At 41.0% G+C, this 19,098-nt stretch overlaps 1 protein-coding gene and 1 long non-coding RNA gene across 8 annotated transcripts in view; one reads left to right on the top strand and one right to left on the bottom strand.

Moving 5' to 3' along the window:
• MACROD2 (mono-ADP ribosylhydrolase 2) overlaps window positions 1–19,098 on the bottom strand; it is a 1,395,588-nt gene that overhangs the window by 24,688 nt on the left and 1,351,802 nt on the right. The window lies entirely within an intron of this gene.
• LOC112544377 (uncharacterized) overlaps window positions 16,013–19,098 on the top strand; it is a 42,427-nt gene continuing 39,341 nt past the window's right edge. For both annotated transcript variants that reach the window (XR_012903030.1, XR_012903031.1), the window contains exons 1-2: window positions 16,013–16,143; window positions 19,007–19,085. This is a non-coding gene — a long non-coding RNA (uncharacterized LOC112544377). The remainder of the gene's footprint in view (window positions 16,144–19,006; window positions 19,086–19,098) is intronic.

Consider the following 19,098-nt stretch of genomic DNA (forward strand, 5'->3'; position numbering starts at 1 on the left):
GATTTACCCAGTGTTGCTTGGGTCCTTAATGCAAATAAGTTTTGTTTTTATTCATTTACATCATTATTCAGGGGTGGGGATGGAGATGAGGCGTTCAGTTTGCAGGCTGCCCCAGGAAGAGAGGACTACCCCAGCCCTCCCTCACCACAGCAGCTAAGAATTGTGGTGGATTCTCTATCACTGGCTATTTTAAAATCAAAAGATACGGTCTAGAAATTATTTTGGGGAAGTTCTATGGCTTGTGTTATGCAGGACTTCAGACTAGATGATCTTACTGGTGGGCCCCTAGAGCCTTGGAATCTATGAATTCCTCCTTTTCCTAATTTTTCTTGATGCTTTTGACCTTTTGCTAGATATTCAAAATATTTGGGCCAGATCCCAAACCTAAAAACCAATGAAATGGCACCATGTTACACTAACTAGGGATATGATCCTTTTCAGACTAAACAAGTCTGTTCTTCTTCCCAAACTATATTTTCCTATTTTGTCATAAAAATGAGAAACCACCAGTACCTCAATGAATGGAACACAGGACATTTTTTCCCAAAATGTATCATGTGTTGTTTGGGATGGGAACACACCAAGATGATAATGCAACTGTGTATTTTTTCTCTTCCTCTCTAGGGTATGACAACATCTTGAAGACTGCAGGCAGTTCTGCTTTTCCCATCACAAAAAAGATGTATCAGAACTGGAAATGGGACAGGGAAGGGCAACAGAAATTATAAGGAGTGTGAAACAGTTTCCAGGCCAGGAAAGATTTAAAAAAATGGGACTGTTCAACTTAGGGGGAAAAAAAAGGTGATGATGAAAGGGCAATATGATGGAGGAATATAAAATCATGAATGGGTGTGGAAAAAGTGAGTAGGCAAATGTATTTGCCCTTTCACATAACAAAAGAACCAGAGCTCACCCAATTAAATTAATAGTCAAAAGGTTTAAGACAAACATAAGGAAGCACTTCACACAATGTACACTGGACCTATGGAACTCATTGCCAGAGGATATTGTGAAGGCTAAACGTATAATTGAGTTAAAAAAGAATGAAATAAGTTCAAGGAGGATAGGTTCACCAACGGCTATTAGCTAAGATGGTCAGTGACGGAACCCCATGCTCCCAGTGTCGCTAACCATCTGACTATCAGAAGCTTGGACTGGACTACAGGAGATGAATCACTTGACAATTGGCCGGTTTTGTTCATTCTTTCTGAAGCCTCTGAGGGTATGTCTATACTAGCCCCCTAGTTCGAACTAGGGAGGCTAATGTAGGCATTCAAAGTTGCAAATGAAGCCCGGGATTTAAATATCCTGGGCTTCATTTGCATGTTCCCATTTTTAAATCCCCCTTAGTCCGAACTCCGTGCCCGCGGCTACACGCAGTTACACGTGGCACGGAGTAGGTAGTTCGAATTAGGATCTCGTTCCACATTCCAAGTTGGTGCTTATCATCTTTGATGCTGCCTCATCTAGAGGGAGGCAAAGGTGGTTCTGGCCCAGTTTCCTACCTCCCCATAGCACATGGCAGGCCAGTGACTGTACTCTGCTTCTAGTAGTCATAAGACCTGAGCAAACACCCACCATTCCAGTGCTCTAACAATGCAAGTCTGCATTTCAGAGCTCTGTTCTACCCTACTGTAACAGACCACCTACCGTTTACCCATCTTCCCAACAAGTCTATAAAAGTTCATACTGGATCATTGAGCTGTGAACTGGTAAACCCTTTCTGGCCACGTGCCACATTTTAATCAGATGCTAATATTTCAATAAGCAAATCACAGCAAATCTTTTGAAATCCATCTACCACTACTTATACAGAGGCACACAGGAGAAACTATGCACATGGCTATCTTTTATAACATATAGAGATACCTATCTCATAGAGCTGGAAGGGACCTTAAGAAGTCATCAAGTCCAGACCCCTACCTTCACAGCAGGACCAAGTACCATTCCTGACAGATTTACCCCAGATCCCTAAATGGCCTCCTCAAGGATTGAGCTCATAATGCTGGGTTTAGCAGGCCAGTGCTCAAACCACTAAGCTATCCCTCCCCCACATATAAGTAGACTGTGCCTGAATGAATCGACAGAACAGGCAGGGCGTCTTGGCATTAGGACTGCAAGACTACATTTCTGGGGTCACTGCTTTCAGTGAGAGATTATGGCTGAGTCAATAACAGTATTGGAAAACAACCAGATGGATACCTTGTTAAGGGAATTACAGCTGGATATAATTAGCTTAAAAGTGGCAGAGAAAGCAGCAAAAGGAGGAAGGTAAATAAGGATGGTATATAGTTTAAGAGGGAGGATAGACCAGAAATTAATAATTTATGTGCTGTAATGAGAAACATAATTATTGTTTATCCACATTACAAAAATACCAAGGCTAAGCTTTGCAAATTCAAGGAGAATAAAATAAGGTAATCCAGGAAGCAGAAGAAGCTCAAGGTAGAATATAAAGAGCTATAAATATATGTGACCTTTCAAGTACACTGTCATTTTACACTCTTTTTTAAAATACAAGGATATAGAAGACAGCATGTGAAAGTCAAATAGAGAAACCTTAATAAGAACCTGAGTAATCAGAACCAGAATATAGGAAACACTGGGTTGAAATGTCTTTGTATTTAAACTTGATATTACTAGGTGACAGGGTTTCTGTGAATGTGTGTTTATAGCAAGGCTGCTTCCATCCCCATGACTAGTCAAGTGCAGTATAAGCACTCTCTTTGGAGTCTGTAACTATGCTCGGTTTCCACAGCCAGCGTGGGCAGGGTGTGACATTTTCTTGCTTTAAAAGGAGCAGTGACTATTCTACAGAGTGTCAAGAACTCCATATGTGCAATGATATTTAGTTCAAAAAAAGATCAGTGAACGTTCAACACCATTTTAGAAGCGGACTCTCCCGCACCCTAATCAACTCCACATCTTCAAATTCTTCTTTAGCTTCATTAATTGAAGCACAGCAGTTGGTAACCACAGATCTGTTCTAAATTGGCACACTAGATTTGTGCTGTTATGATCCTGATATTGCAGTTGGAGCTTTTCAGGAGCAAAAATCCATATTCGCACATCTTACTACACGACTAGGGCTATTCAGATTATTATATTGTCTAATGTAGAGCCATGCCCATATAGTATATGGGATAGATTTAAAAAATATTCATGTTCAAGGGCAGTCCTGGAATGCTTTATAAATAAAATGTTGTGATTTATTTTTTCTATCATGAAATATGTAAAATTTCTCAATAATAAAAGATGAAGCAAATGAAGGAATTTCTTTCTTCTCCTTTAAGGAACTATACAGGAAAAAACAGTCTCTGAATTGTGGCTTCTGGACATTTGTGCTGCTTTCACAGACATGATATTTTGCCAACTGATTTCTGCTCCAGTAAATCTGGTCAGAGTTTGGTTTCTTTCAACAGAGCAGTGACTGAACAAATACTAGTTAGCCTCAGAGGAAGATGGGAAGCACGCACACCTGCCGTTAGAGCATCCTATGCGTAAAGCGGCAGATTCTAACTTCTATCGGTAGCTTAATGATTTGAGAAACAAACTTCTGAGCCAACCAAACTGATTAAGATTTCTCTCAAAAATCAATATTGAAGTTCAAGAATAGCGATAAATACCTGACATTGTGTGTTCTGCTCTAATTAAGGGCTCCAGGCCAACACATAAGCTGTGTGCAATACCAACCACCATTAAACTTAAGAGCAGGTCAGAACTTTTCTCTTCAACTCCTATTGTCAAGGATTTATGACCCAGGCAGAAAAATTCAGAAGAAACTTATAAAGCTAAATGTTTACTTCTTCACGCTTATCTTTCCAACCAGAGTATTATTGTATTATATTTAATACTAAATTCAGTGCAAGAAATGGATCAAACAGTATACACCTAATTTTTCTCTATGCCACTTGCAGTTGCACACAAGATGGGCAGATTGTGATGTGTAAATTGTGGACTAAATGTAGGCTCCGGGAGAGAAAGAGTGGAAGAATGCCTCTATAACCACTGTCCCACTCTGCTCTGGAGCAGATGGGTGAGGAAAGGATTAGAAATTAAGGAGTGTTGGCTTCAACCTCCTAAATGTGCTGACCAGCAACGTTAAACCTATACAGATGGTGTTATACCAGCAACAAACGACTACAGTCTTTCACCGACCCAGAGCACAGAAAGCTGAGGGCTGAGATAAATTGTCTCTCTAAGGGTTGTCTTTAAAATATAATGAATTCTGGAGTTATTCCTGGAATAGTCCACTTTATGTACCACCCTTTACTCAGGGCAGTGAAACTGAAATTAAAAGTATGTACATCCCCTTCTCTATTGGAAGTATAAAGTGTGGATTCATACTATTGTAAAGCATAACACAAAAGAAGACTTTAGTGGGAACCACCCACAAGTTAAGTTACACTCTTGTTGAAATATTTGCAGAAGCAGTGCCTAAGAATTTATAAGTTCTGAATTAAATAATCACATAACAAATAGCTTTGGTTGGTATTTCCAGGGAAGGCTGGAGATCACGTTCATAAAGTAGGCAAGCTGGTAACGTTTATTTGCTACACTCAAAGGATACGATATTAGGGCAAAATTCGAGACTGATAGTGCTGATGAGAAAAGAGACGAAAATTTTGCCCTTGGTGAAGCTGCTGGAAATCCAAAATGGCAAGACAGGGAAAAGCAAGATTCGGTATAAAAAAGTCACATGCCTGCTTCTTTTCTTGAAAAGAGCTGTTCTGCAATGTTTGCTAAAATTGTAAATGTTCTTTCTGCCTCACAATGGGAAGTTAAACTAATATGCATGGCAGGGTTTGAAATAAATGTGCTGTGCCACTGTTATTCTTTGATTTTCCTTCCTTTTATATCAGCTCTCAGTAAGAGTTACATAAAGACACAATGGCAGGTTACTTTTCTCCTGAAGAATTTTTCAAACTTTGTCCTTTGGTTTGTAATTTCTGGGCTGTAATGAGTACAAGTATTAGTATCTAGGGAATGTTACACCCTATAGGGGAAATTCTAATTATTCACACTATAGGCAAGAAGTTCATGTAATGATAATCATCTTTTATTTCAAATAGCTGAAGGTTTTTCCCCCACTGACCTTAGCTTTGTAGAACAATGAGGCCAGGCTAAACTACTGACCTATCCTGGTCTAAACTTTTACTTTTTTTCTTTTCTATTAAATGTTACTTTTTTGGAGACTCTCCCCCTCCTGCCCTAGTTTCTTGCCTTCCTCTAGACTCCAAACCAAAATCTATGTCACTTGCTGCTGTGCCTTCCTGCTATTTGCTATCAGCAGTGGGGACTGAGGAGACATATTTTTGTAGCTGTGCAGTGACAGAAAGATATTCAGTAGGAGGAGGGTAGGAAAGGAATTGAAACAGGAGGGATTTCTTGCAAGTAAACTGGAAGGCAGGAGGCAAATTTCCTTTGGGACCAAAAGGCCTGCTTGCTTGTGGAAGATCAGGTACAAACCACTACATACCTCTCTTCAAAAAACCAGAAGCAAGTCTGATGGGCTATAGAGAAGCAAAAACCCAGCATGCTGCAGCTGGAGGAAACAGCCCCAGCGGGTGCCACAGGTCAGTTTCACTGGCCCAGAAACCGGTCTCCATGAGGGCTTATCTCCCAGTGCCTCTGGAAAGTTTGCCTCCACTCACTAGAATTCCTGTTGGATTTATGGGGGGATGATAATACTGGGCTTCAGCCCTTCTAGGTAGGAAGATCTCACTGGGATTTGGTTGCTTTGTTCTCAGCCACATAAAACTGCAGCAGGTGTTTGTTCCAGATGGCCACAGAGGTTCTTTGCTAATGATGAACTTTCTGTGGTTCATGGATTGTCTGGTGACATTGTAGAACAAGGGAGAGAAGGGCTCATTCTAGAATTCAGATAATGAGGAATATTGGCACAGGGCCCATCGAAAGTTACATTTAAAACAGAAGTGGCTGTTACAAAGCCTAGATTTGTCTGACTAGGCCTGATCATTGCTATTTTACAAAATGAAGTTCAGTGAAGAGCAGCCAAGCTTCCTGCTGTTAAACTAAAGTAGAACTTCTGTCGAACTCTCTTGCCTTTCCCCTGAATTGTTACAGATTCCTCAATGCAGGTAACATTTCAGGGGCACCACAAAAGAAATTGGAGGCCAAGAATACAAACCTTAGAAAACACGATCTCAAAAAATGAAACCTGCAGTTCTGTCTTTATGTAACTCTTAAAATAGAATAAAAATAGATGAAGATGCTTCCTTTCTCCATTGGTGAGCATGTCCCTTCTTCCCATGAAAGATTACTTTATCACACAGAGATTTCCAGATGCCAGCAGACCAAGGTCAAGCTTTTGAAAAACACAAGCCTATAGTTAGGATCTGAAATTTACTTTTTGGTGTCTCTGAGTTTTCAAAAGTGCTGAGCACCTAGCAGTCTCCCTTGACTTCAAAGAGTCTGGCTTCAAAGGGTATGTCTACACTACAAGACAAATTTGAATTAAGATACACAACCTTAGCTATGTCAATTGCATAGCTGAAGTTCAAGTAGCTTAATTCGGCTTTTGGCACTGTCTACACTGCAGGAAGTCGAAGGAAGAACAATCCTCGTGAAAGCAGGGTTATCGGCATTGACCGGAGTGCCCCTCTCATTTCAAATTAGCTGTCTTAAGTAGGCCACTAATTTGAACGCTAGAAGATTGACAGCAGCATCTTCTATCTTCCTCTGCAATGTAGACATACCCAAAGAGAGCTGCTGGATGCTTGCACATTAAATATGTGGACACTTATATGGGAACTTAAATATAGGTTTGAACCTCTTAGCTCAAGTGACCGTGCTTTCATATTTACGCTGCGGTACTGCCAACATAGCCAGAAATGTGCCCAACATGCCCAGTGAAGACAGGCTTATTTTAGACTTACTAAAGCAAATGAAGTATCAGAGGGGTAGCCGTGTTAGTCTGAATCTGCAAAAGCGACGAGGAGTCCTGTGGCACCTTATAGACTAACTGAAGTGTAGGAGCATAAGCTTTCGTGGGCAAAGACCCACTTCGTCAGACGCATGTCAAATGAACAATACTTCTCTGTGCAAACACTGTATTCTGACATCCCTACCCCAAACCTAGAGCCTCCCCTTCCTTTCCCATCCCAGGAGATGTTGAAGACCGGTCGATCAATAAAACCAGAGTCCCCATCATGGAAGCTGTCAGACTCTTGGGCTCAGCAAGAGGACTGCAATTTTTCCCAAATAAAATTCAAAACATTTCCTGAAATCACGGGCTGGTCTGAAGTATTAATAGGTTGACAAGATTCTGGACCAGAAGAGGTCCCAGTCCTGATGAGGATGAGCTGGCATAAGGCTGCGAGGTTTGTATGACACTTCGAAATGTCACACGTAATTTTTAAGCAGAGAACTACAAAGCCAAATGCAGTAGTTTTTGGCTCTTCCATAGAGCCTCTCTCATATTTGTGGATTGTGGCCAGTGTAGATGTAGCCCAACAGTTTTGCAAAGACTGCAAAAATTTCTAAGCTCTTGGTGAAAGTGACTGTAGATTTGGCAGATACTTTCCCAGGGTCACAGATAACACGGACAGACTCAGCCACGGACAGACTCAAGAGCAGGAGTGATGTCACTTTGAATCAAGACACCATCCTCAGACCGTTCTTTCTATATGCACAGCTCTGACAATAGTGGATTTTAGTTTCAGCCTTACAGTTAAGCTTTATTAGTTTTGGGTTTTGTTTTTGATTGCTTTTATAAGTTTAAAATTCTACGCAATTTGTGATGTTGTTTACAGTTTACAGTTTCCATTTTACTGTGCTACGCTGCTTTGAATAAAAACTACAAATGGCATAAAGAAACTGAACAATGAACTTCCCGCCAATAACTAGATACATTGCGCTAGGTCTACATTGCAGGCTTCTTGCACAAGAGTTCTTGCGTAAAAAGTTCTTGCTCTAGAGTGTATCCACACTGCCATGTGCTTTTGCGTAGGAGTATCCATGGCAGAGTGGATGCTCTTTGTGCAAGAAAGCTCTGATGGCCATTTTAGCCATAGGGGTTTCTTGCGCAAGAAACCCGTTGCCCATCCACACATGCCTTTTTGCGCAACAGCTCTTGCACAAAAAGGCTTATTCCTTGTGGGAGAAGAATAACTCTTGCACACAAAACCCTGTGTTCTTATGCTTTACTGTACTTTTTCTTGCACAAAAATGGGCTTTTAGTGTGGATGCTCACAAGTTTTTGTGCAAAAACAGCTGTTTCGTGCAAAAACGGCTGTATACTCGGAATGCTGTTAAAAGTCAGTATTTGCTAGCTGTTAGCGCAGATAAACTTATTCTTAAGTATCCTTATGTTTGTATTATGGCACAACCTTCAGGGTACTGTATTTATACAGAGTACGAGGAAGTCCCTACATGAAGGTACAATTTAAATAGAAAAGATACATAAAGCATTGCTTTCTTATTTAGCTTGCAATTCCTATTTGAAAATAATACTTCACCTAATTTAGTTGCTTAAAGTGCTCTGCTCCCTCTTAGGCACCTAACTATGGATTTGTTAAATGATAAGAACCCACTGCTATTAATAGGAACTGCTAAGGTCTCATCACTTGGGAAAACCATGGGAGCAAAAAAAAAAAACTGAATTGATATCTCCTGAGCCCTCATCTAGTTACTAAGGCCTTGTCTACACTGGCACATTTTGTTGCCAAAACCTGCCTTTTGGTACAAAACAGTGAGAGTGTTAACACTAAAATGTGACGTTTGTCAGAAAAAACACTCAGTTTTGGCAACAAAAAACTTCCAGCCCTGCCAGATACTTTTGTCTTTTCCCTTTTATTTATTGTCGGTAATGAGCGATGGTGGACTCTGCTGTTTGTTTTGTCAACAGAACTGGCTTCTGCCAGTGTCCCACAATGCCTGCTCTGTTAGCTTTGCTCAGTATTTTGTGATCTCTGCTGCCCTACAGTCATGTGCCCCTCCCCTTTCAAAGCTCCAGGAAATATCTGACAACCGTGGTGCTGCTCCATGGGGAACCAAGAGCAAATCATTGCCTGGTGCTGTATTTCTAGCAGGGCAGAACAGAAGCATTTCAGACTGCTGCTGCAGGGAGAGGGCTGGAGAGATTGCTGTGCTGCTTTGACCTTCCACAGCGTGGAGAGCTCACGGAACTACTCATGAGGCCACTCCCAGCAGCTGAGAAGGCTGTGGGAGAACTCGGAAAGAATCCCAAGAAGTGCAGGGATCAGCTGTGGCTTCCCACAACACTGCATTGTGGGATGCTAACCCCCATTGCTTTTCACTATCGGTTGACAGGGGAACTAGCAATGTGGCCATGAAACGTCAACAACGGGAGGCAGAAAAACCGCTTTGACCCGTTTTCACTTTGCCAACTTTTGCATGTTCATAGCTGTTTTGTCACCAAACCTTTCCAGTGTAGATGTAGCCTAAAACACAGAGCATCTTGCTCCTTCTCAACCTATGGTAACTGCTGATACCCCATCTGGTAATGTTGGCTACTGCCGATGCTTTCATGATAATCTCTGCCCAGAGATGTATTGTGAGAGTGCCGCAGAAAGGGTGATTTTCCAGGACCAAAGTTTGCATCAGTTTCTAAATTAGAATGTGCATTCGATTTATGGTTTGGCAACAGCGTGACAATTCAGGAAATATTACAACTGGAGCCAAGCTTTGTATGTGTCTCAAACCGGAGCCTCCTCTTTCCCAGACTTGGAAAGCAGTCTCATCTTTCAAAAGCTCAGCATGGCTGCAGCTCCCAGCAACCCTCTCAAAGTTCCTGGCTGCTTCCCCTCCAATGCCCATGCAATAGATTCTCCCATAAACTGTGGCAATGCAGAGGTCCAGAGCTCACCTCGTCAATGGCCAGCCCTTTGCATAGATGCTGACACTATTACTAGCACCTGCCACACTCCCTTCAAAGATAGAAGAAACAGCTTACTCAGAGGGGGAATGACTAGAAAGGAACAGCTGGAGCTGCTCAAACATTTTCCTGTAAAGCTTTTTCAAAAGAAGTGAGCTGTTCGTTTCAGTGATTTTTTTAAAATTTATTTTAACAATTTTGACTGAAAACTTGTAGGTATTTTTCAATGCAGAAATTCCTAATGTTTACAAGAAAAACATTTTTCTTGGGGTGAGTAGGGAGAATTGCCGAGCAGCTCTAGAAACAATGCACACAACTGAACGACAACTGGTTAAGGCATTTCTGTAAGGCCCGTCTGCAAGATCTAAGTGCTATACTATGTAAAGATTTAGGGGTCAGGAGAGAATTTGTGGGTCAGAGAGTCTAGGTTTGTAGGAAAGTGGCAGACCTATTGAAAGGCCCTGAGGAGGAAGCTGTAAATGGTTTGATAAACTATTATGCTTGGATTGTAAGCTCTTTGGACAAGGGACTGTTTTTGTTGTGTTTGTACAGCATCTAGCACCAGGGCATCCTGGCCCATGACTGAGGCTCACAGGCACTATGGTAATACAAATAACAACAATAGTAATACAAGAATCTGGAAAAACACCACCAAGCCTTTTACAAGCACAGTGTTCATATTCCTTCATCTGTTCAAAATACTTGCAATTCATTATCCAGGAAACTATTTAGTATAGTAACAATTACTAAACAATGGAAACTATAATGGTGAAAACACAAATAGATCAAACTTAAAGCTAGTTTAAGCAGCTTGGGGAAAAATAACAGATCTCCTCCCTTGTGATGTGCTTGTTACAACAAACCTCAAGTATCAGTTCATTTTACTTCTGTTTAATTGAAAATTTACTAATTCTGAACTAATGAGTCTTCTTCAGCCCCGGATGACTCTAGGTATCACAGATATGAGTGCTGCAATTGCCAAAGTGAGTCTGTGTAACAAGATTTTGTGCCTTTCAGCATCAAAGTCCTGCCCTTGGAGAGCTGTTGTTTTGATCACGTGCACTGGGTTTTGGACATGAAACAAAAATGATTAGAATACTGCGTTTAAGAAATAATTTTTTTCTCCAAACACTCCTTTCAAGAGTGCTGAGAATGGGCAAATAGATTTTGCTAATGAGACCAGTGGAAACACTTAAATAGTGTCCTGCAAGGAGAAACCTCTGAAATATATCTCTGCTGTTTTGTTGAAGTTGGCATGTCTTGTGGAGATGTATTGGAAAGAGTTTTGGGCCTAGGCACATAAAACAAAGAGACTGTGTTTAGCAGATTAGGGTAGCGATGTAGGAGAGCCAGGTTCAAGACCATGTACTGCTTGATTCAGAGTGACCTGCGATTTAAAAAAACCCAACAACCTGTCCTTTGAATCAGGTAGAGCCACTGGGCCCACTACACAGCAGGACAATACTGTGTCCTTCAAGCTGTAGAGTGCCTCACACAGGCAGTAAGTGAACAAGTTTCATGTTTATTCCAGTTTTTGTGGATCGAAAACAAAATTAGAAATCTTGAACATTGGCGTGAAATGGGACTGTCATCCTCCAGTCAGTTCTATGTAAACAAGCTCAGTTACTCAACACAATACAAGTTGGAGTAGCAATAGTAAGCCAGGAGAAAGGCTGTCCTACAGGATTTGGAGTGTGGGAGGGTTTCTGAGTCCTGGGGCAGGGAGTTGACGTCCAGGAGGGGGGTCAGGGTGCGGGATGGAGTTTGGGTGCAGGGGGTCTCAAGGCTAGGGCAGGGTTTGGGGTGCAGGAGGGGTTCAGGACTGGGCCTGGGGTTCAGAATGCGGGCTCCAGCAGGGAACTGCATACCACTGGTGGCTTCTGGGTGGTGGTGTAAGGGACTAAGGCAGGCTTAACCCTACTCTGTCCCTGCACCACTCCCAAAAGCAGCCAGCAAACTCTCTCCATCCCTCCGCCCTCCCCGACTCTGTGCAGATGGGGTAAAGGGTGAGGGAAGGGGCACTCTGACATCAGCACCCCTTCCTCTTCTTCCTGTGCCCTGCACAGCAAGCAAGAGGCTCCCAGGAGTGGGGAAGGGGCGGGGGGAAGGGAGGAAGCTTCAAGGTAGAAGCAGCATGGTAGTGCAGAGAGGGCCAGATGAAGCGCCAGCACTTGATAACCTCCCAGCCAAACCTGGGATGATCACCTGTCAAAGGCTCTAAGATCGACCAGTAGATCTCAATCTAGTGGTTGGTGACCACTGGCCTACACCCTCATACTTGTTGAAACACTTAGCCACAAAAGGAATACCCGCTGCCTTATCCATCTTGGTGGAAAGTCCCTATATTCATCAGTCTGTCTCGACCAAAGGTCCATGTAGCCCAGTATTCTGTTTCCAACAGTGGCCAATGCCATGTGCCCCTGAGGAATGAACTAAACAGCTAATCATCAAGTAATCCCTCTCTGTCCTCCATCCTCAGCCTTGGGCAAAGAGACTAGAGACACCATCCCTGCTGATCCTGGCTAATAGACATTGATGGACAAACACCTGTCAGGAATAGTCTACATAATACTTAGTCCTGCCATGAATGCAGGGGACTGAGCTAGATGATCTCTCAAGGTCCATTCCAGACCTATGATTCCATCTTCCATAAAGTTATCTAGTTCCTTTCTGAATCTTGGTAAAATCTTGATCTTCGCAATATCTTCTGGCAAGCAATGTTCTCTTTATTTTTCCCCCGTGTGCAGCATAAATTTTGTTTATGTGCACCAAGGCATGTGCAGATGCACACCACCAATAGAAATACATGCTGCCGGCGACTGCTGGCTGTGCATGCTTTGCTAAATTGCTTAGCAGAACCTGAATCTCTCCTGAGTGACTGCCCAAGTGCCGTTTACAGGGAATATTACTGGCAAGGAGTTCCGCAGATTGACTGTGTGTTGTGTGAAAAACACTTCATTTTGTTTGTTTTAAATCTGCTGACTATTATTTTCATTCGGTGATCACAAATTCCTGTATTATGAGAAGGAGTAAATAACTTTCTTAATTACTTTCTCCACATCATTCATGATTTTATAGGCCTCTATCATATCCCTCTTTAACTGTCTTTTTTCCAGGTTAAAAAATGCCAGTCTTATTAATCTCTCCTCTTATAACAGTCATTCTATACCCCAAATCATTTTTATTGCCGTTTGCAGAACCTTTTCCAATTCCAATATATCTTATTTGAGATGAGACGAACACATCTGGATGCAATATTCAAGATGTGGATATACCATGGATTTATTCAGAGGCAATACATTTTCTGTCTTATTATCTATCTCTTTTTGAATGATTCCCAACATTCTGATCGCTTCTTTTTGACTCTTGCTGCACATCGAGTGGATGTTTTCAGGGATTTATTCACAATGACTCTAAGATCTCTTTAGACTCCTTCATTTTATACATATAGTTGGGATTATGATAAATGCATTTATCAGCACTGAATTTCATCTGCCATTTTACTGTCCAACCAGTTTTGTGAGATTCTTTTGAAGCAAGTTGTAGTCTACCTAGGACTTAACTATCTTCATTTATTCTGTATCATCTGAAAATTTTGCCACCTCACTGTTCACCCCTTTCCCAGATCCTTTATGAATATGTTGAATAGGACTGGTTCCAGTACAAACCTCTGGGGACATCACTATTTATCTTTCTCTGCTATGAAAACTGACTAATTATTCCTATTCTTTGTTTCCTATATTTTAATTAGTTACCAATCCATAAGAGAACCTTCCCTCTTATCCCACAATAGCTTGCTTTGCTTAAGAGTCTTTAGCGAGGGGCTTTGTCAAAGGTTTTTTCAAAATCTAAGTATATCATATCCACTGGATTCCCCCTTGTCCACATGCTTGTTGACTCCCTCAGAAAATTCTTGTAGATTGGTGAGGCATTGTTTCCATTTACAAAAACCATGCTGACTCTTCCCCAACAAATTATGTTCATCTATATGACAATTCTGTTCTTTACTATAGTTTCAACCAGTCTATCTGGTACTGAAGTTACTTTCCAGCTGGTAAGGATCACCTCTAGAGCCCTTTTAAAAAACTGGCATCATATTAGCTATCCCCCATTAGCTATCTGCCATTTGGTGCAGATTTAAATGATAGGTTATAAAACACAGTTCTGCAATTTCACATTTGAGTTCCTTCAGAATTCTTGGGTGAATGCCATCTGGTCCTGGTGACTTACTATTGTTTATCAGTTTGTTCCAAAATCTCCTCTAATGACACCTCCCTCTGATAGTTTCTCAGATTTCTCACTAAAAAGAATGGCTCAGGTTTGGGAATCTCCCTCATCCTTAGCTCTGGAAACTGATGGAAATAATTCATTTAGTTTCTCTGCAATGACCTTATCGTCCTTGAGTGCTCCTTTAGCATCTTGATTGTCCATTGGCTCCTCTAGTTCCTTTGCAGGCTTCCTGCTCCTGATGTTCTTATTAATTATGATTATTATTTGCTATTTTTGATTCTTTGGCTAGCTATTCTTCAAATTCCTTTTTGGCCTTTCTAGGTATATTTTTACACTTCATTTGACAGAGTTTATGCTCCTATTTACCTCACTAGATTTTACCTTCCACATTTTAAGGGATTCCTTTTTGTTTCTCATGGCTTCTTTTACTTTGTTTAGCCATGGTGGCACTTTTTTCATACTCTTACTACTTTTTAAAAAAAATTGGAGTACACATTTAACAATTTTCCAGAAAGCTTGCAAAGATTTCACTTTTGGCACTGTACTCTGAAATCTCTGCTTAACGAAATTCCTCACTTTTGTGTAATCCTTCTTTCTGAACTGAAATGTTGGAAGGCTGTGGTCTTTCCCCAGCACAGGGATGTTACATTTAATTATATGATGATCACTATTACCAAGCAGTCCAGCTATATTCACCTCCTGCACCACATCCTGTGTTCCACTTGCAACTGAGTCAAGAATTGCCTTTCCTCCTGTGAGTTCCACGATTAGCAGCTCTAAGAAGCACAAGTCTATCAGTCATCAGCTGGAGTGGCACCAGAAAGTTCTTACAGGCTCACAAGTCTCCTGAGGTCATCCTCCCATACTTACAACGGTAAAATCCTACCAACACACTACCAAAACAAACCCAGAAAACTTCTGCCATGTGCAGAACTACATGAAGCAACCACAGGGTCTTTTGTATTATAGCCCTGGCCTCAGCTTCTGCTCTTCTTCCTCTCCTCAGTTTGGCAGTTTTATGCTTCTAATCCAGCGGTTCCCAACCTTTTCCAGATGGGGAGCCATTTTGACAATTCAGGAAGACTTGGTGACCCAGGGCAATTAAAAAAAAATGTGTGAATGGCTCCTTAAGAACCACCTGGGGAGACACCTGGCGACCCTTTTGAAATGTAATCGTGACCCATATTTGGGTCCTGACCCAGAGGTTGGGAAATCCAGTTTGTGCTTTGACTAGGGATGTTAGATGTTAATTGAATAATTGTGTAACTGCAACAAATTTTAGAAGTTACACGACTATTCGATAGTCCCTGAGGCTGAGATCAGTAGCCACTGTGCTCCTAGCCCCACTCCCAGGGACCCTCTGCCACCTCACGCTGTTGCCTCTGATACAGCAGCAGCCCCTCTTTGCGGTGGACCCTAGCTCCCTGCAGACAGAGGCAGCAAGATGGGTGGGGAGTGTTTGTAGTCAACAGGATTAACCGATGAGACCAGGCTTATCAATTGTTTAGTCAGCTACATGTTGACATCCCTTGCTTTGACTGGAAGTGGCACTAGGATACTGGAGCGAATCATGTACAGTTACTCCCATCACCATTTATCCTTCCTAAGAAGTGACTGGCTAGATTGTCATCTGAAAATGTGTGAGCCACATACAGTTGCCATGCCTTTCTTATGCTACCTGATATTAGCAATAGAGACTGCTTTATGACATCACAGTGTCAGAGAAATTATCTAGAGTACCTACTAGATACTTTTAAAATACTGTTAAAAGTATTGATTATGCACTGAAAGTGAGTAGCGTCTGTTGTTATTTAGCTCATTTAATCTTAAGTAGCTATGATGATTGTATTTTTTTAGTAACATAGGGGGAAATGTATTATTTCATCTTATTAGCAAAGCCCTGTAGAAGATATCACTGTGGGCTTAAACTACAGCATTGCCACAAGCTCCGAGTTAGGGACGGCACATAATTGCAAGACTCCTTAATGCCAGTTAGATTGCCTACAGCCCGAACACCTTTCAAGGCCATTTACTGCCCCCTTCAACATTGGGAAGTAAGGCAAGACTACTTTGGATTAATACATTTCCAGTTAAACATTATTCTGAGATGCTTATTCTAGTTACAATTTTTAAAGTAAGTTTGATTTAAAATGCAATGTTTTCTTAAAACAGTCAAAACTCACTTGCCAGCTTTTCCGAGAACTATTAGACACTGGAAAGACTGAATTACCACAAAACAAATTTTACTGTGCACAATATGTTGGAAGCTGTGCTATTTGTACAAAACTGAGAGACTCTAAAACAGAGACAAGATGATTAGGACTATGGAAAATGGGCCAGGTAGCTAGCAGCTTGGCAAAACGGTGGCTGCCTTTTATTGCAGAATTGCAGATGCTACCAGGGTTGTTTGGCATTATCTTGGCACATTATGTTTTAGCAACACATTCTTCTTTGTATAACTGAAACTTTCCTTTTCTAAGCTCGTGGAGCTTCTCATTTGCCCTCATCCCAAGATAAAAACCTCCTGACATTCCTGTACCATTTGGTATCTAATAACACACAGAAAATAGGTGGAGCAAAATGCAGGACAATGTAGCACTTTAAAGACTAACAAGATGGTTTATTAGATGATGAGCTTTCATGGGCCAGACCCACAAGTGGGTCTGGCCCATGAAAGCTCATCATCTAATAAACCATCTTGTTAGTCTTTAAAGTGCTACATTGTCCTGCATTTTGCTTCAGCTACCACAGACTAACACGGCTACATCTCTACCACTAGAAAATAGGTGGGGCTGTTTACCAAGTTATTCAAAATTTTAAAAAGTTTGTTTTTGAATATTGGGGGTGGTGGTACTTCTTACTGCATGTACATGCACTTAAACCTGTTTAATTCTCACTTAAATCTGTTTAGTAATTTACTAGTACATGCTAAACTAGGATTAAATGAGATTAAGCGTCTCTACATTATGGGGTATCTACTATTTAACTGCACAGACTTCACATTAATTTAGAAAAGACTACAACTTTTCTAATATAGACAAGCCCTGCAAATAGATGTGCATTATATAAAGGTCAACATGTACTTGTATAACATCACACTGAATCTGCTCATTAGGTTTGCTTCATTTGAGTGTGAAATCAATTTTCTCTTTAAAAAAAAAGTCCCTAACAAGGTATGTGGAGAAAGCCTGCCTATGGAATGGGTGAAACATTTAAGGTACACTCTATATGATTTTTTGTTGGAAAACTTTATTGTAGAAAGGATCAAGTATAAGAAATTTTTTCCCCAAAAGGCAAAGAACACACACAGGGAACTGGACTTAATGAACTCTTGAGGTCCCCTCAGTTCTAGGATTCTATGAACTCACTCATGCTGTTCTAAGTGCCCTCAATCAGTAACATGTTGGTCAAACTCACCAGCTGCTGGAATGGGGGGTAAAGTGCAATGCAGGATTAGAGTTTCCAGCTTTCAGCAATTAGAAAGTTGTCAACTCTAACCCTGAAACACAAATCTTTCTGGAAAAAAAAAGTATAAGTTTAGAGCAACTATAAGTTTTCACTGAGAGAATCCCACATTTTCCTATAATCTAAAAGATGATTTTTTTGTATTTACATCTAGTAATTTTAATTATATCCAAATATTTATCTCTAGAGTGGCTAAATTAGGAGGTACTTAATTCTACTGATACACAACACCTGACGCTTGGGTCTTCTCGCTTGCTTGCACAAGCTAAGCACAAAGTGCATAATTCAATTTATATGGCAAATGTCCACAAGGCATCTGTGGTGTAGCTGACATCCCACAGAAAATCTGTGCTTCACACATTTAAGCAGCGTCCTAGTGCGAGGTATGAGAAAAAATATATTTTTTTTAAAAGAAAGCCCTTTCCCAATTAGATAATGAGATAAAATGATCATGACTTAAGATTAATAATAAAAGTACATATGTGACTATGCAAAAACAAAGGCTGTTCCATGTCAAATACAATGCAGGATGCAAATTTATTTTTCTGTTAATTAATTTTGCTTTCATCTCAACTGCTCTGATCTGTAAATAAATCTCACTGCTAATTTCAAACAACTCAATAACAAATCATAACAATAAATACCAAACAGCTTCTTATAGACCTGGCTAGCTAATTGTGTTTGCAGATTTTCAGTGACTCTATGGGGGTGTACACAGCAGCTCTTGATTGAAATCAGTTAAAAGCATCTGAACTCTGACCTCGCCTGAGGGTCAGAATCCTCAGTTAAAAACTGCCACCTATCAAATACACACAAACACAGACAGAAACCCAGGAGGTTCCTTGACTATTCTGAAAATTAAAAATAGGAGGCGGGGTGAAGAGTGAGCAAGGAAGTCTGAGCAAACGGTCTGTGCCACCAAATAATATTGTGCTTTCTTGCAGCTATGCCTAACCTTTCAGGATTTGCTTTTCAAGCTCTTTATTGAAATTGCTCAGGTCTTTAACTGATCTCCCATGGGGGCTGAAAAGCCTTAAGCTAATTAAGCAGGGCTGAGACATGCTTGATGAGATGGGAAAAACATGAAGCTTTTGAAAGGGTGAAAAATCTCTGGCCATCTGCTAGTGGTGTTGCAAAGAGAACAATGAGGAGGAATAAAGGGGGCAGCTAGCCAGAGTGGAAAGGTACAGGATTCCTTTAATTACTGGGTCAATGAGACCATTACTGCTTGGAATGCCTGTGAAAGCCAGCAAAACAAGCTTAGGAGACTCAGCAAAAACAACAGCTCTTAGAGGAGAAAAGAGATTTGAAAGAAAGGGAATTGGGTCAGCTTTCCTCAAGAAATGTCTGTTAATTAAAAACCATAGGTAATGTATGAGGGAGGGAAGACCACTTAATTGGAATTAGATTGTTGAACCTCCTCATCTCTCCTTTTATTTGTGCTTTTCAAAGGCCCTGCAGATGGAGCTCTGTTTAAATGAATACCACACTGCCAGCCAGAGAGGAGCTTCTGTTGTCTTTGGCAACACAGGTAAACAGCCTGC

Source organism: Pelodiscus sinensis, chromosome 3 (genome assembly GCF_049634645.1).
Source record: "Pelodiscus sinensis isolate JC-2024 chromosome 3, ASM4963464v1, whole genome shotgun sequence".
NCBI classification, from domain to species: Eukaryota; Metazoa; Chordata; order Testudines; family Trionychidae; genus Pelodiscus; species Pelodiscus sinensis.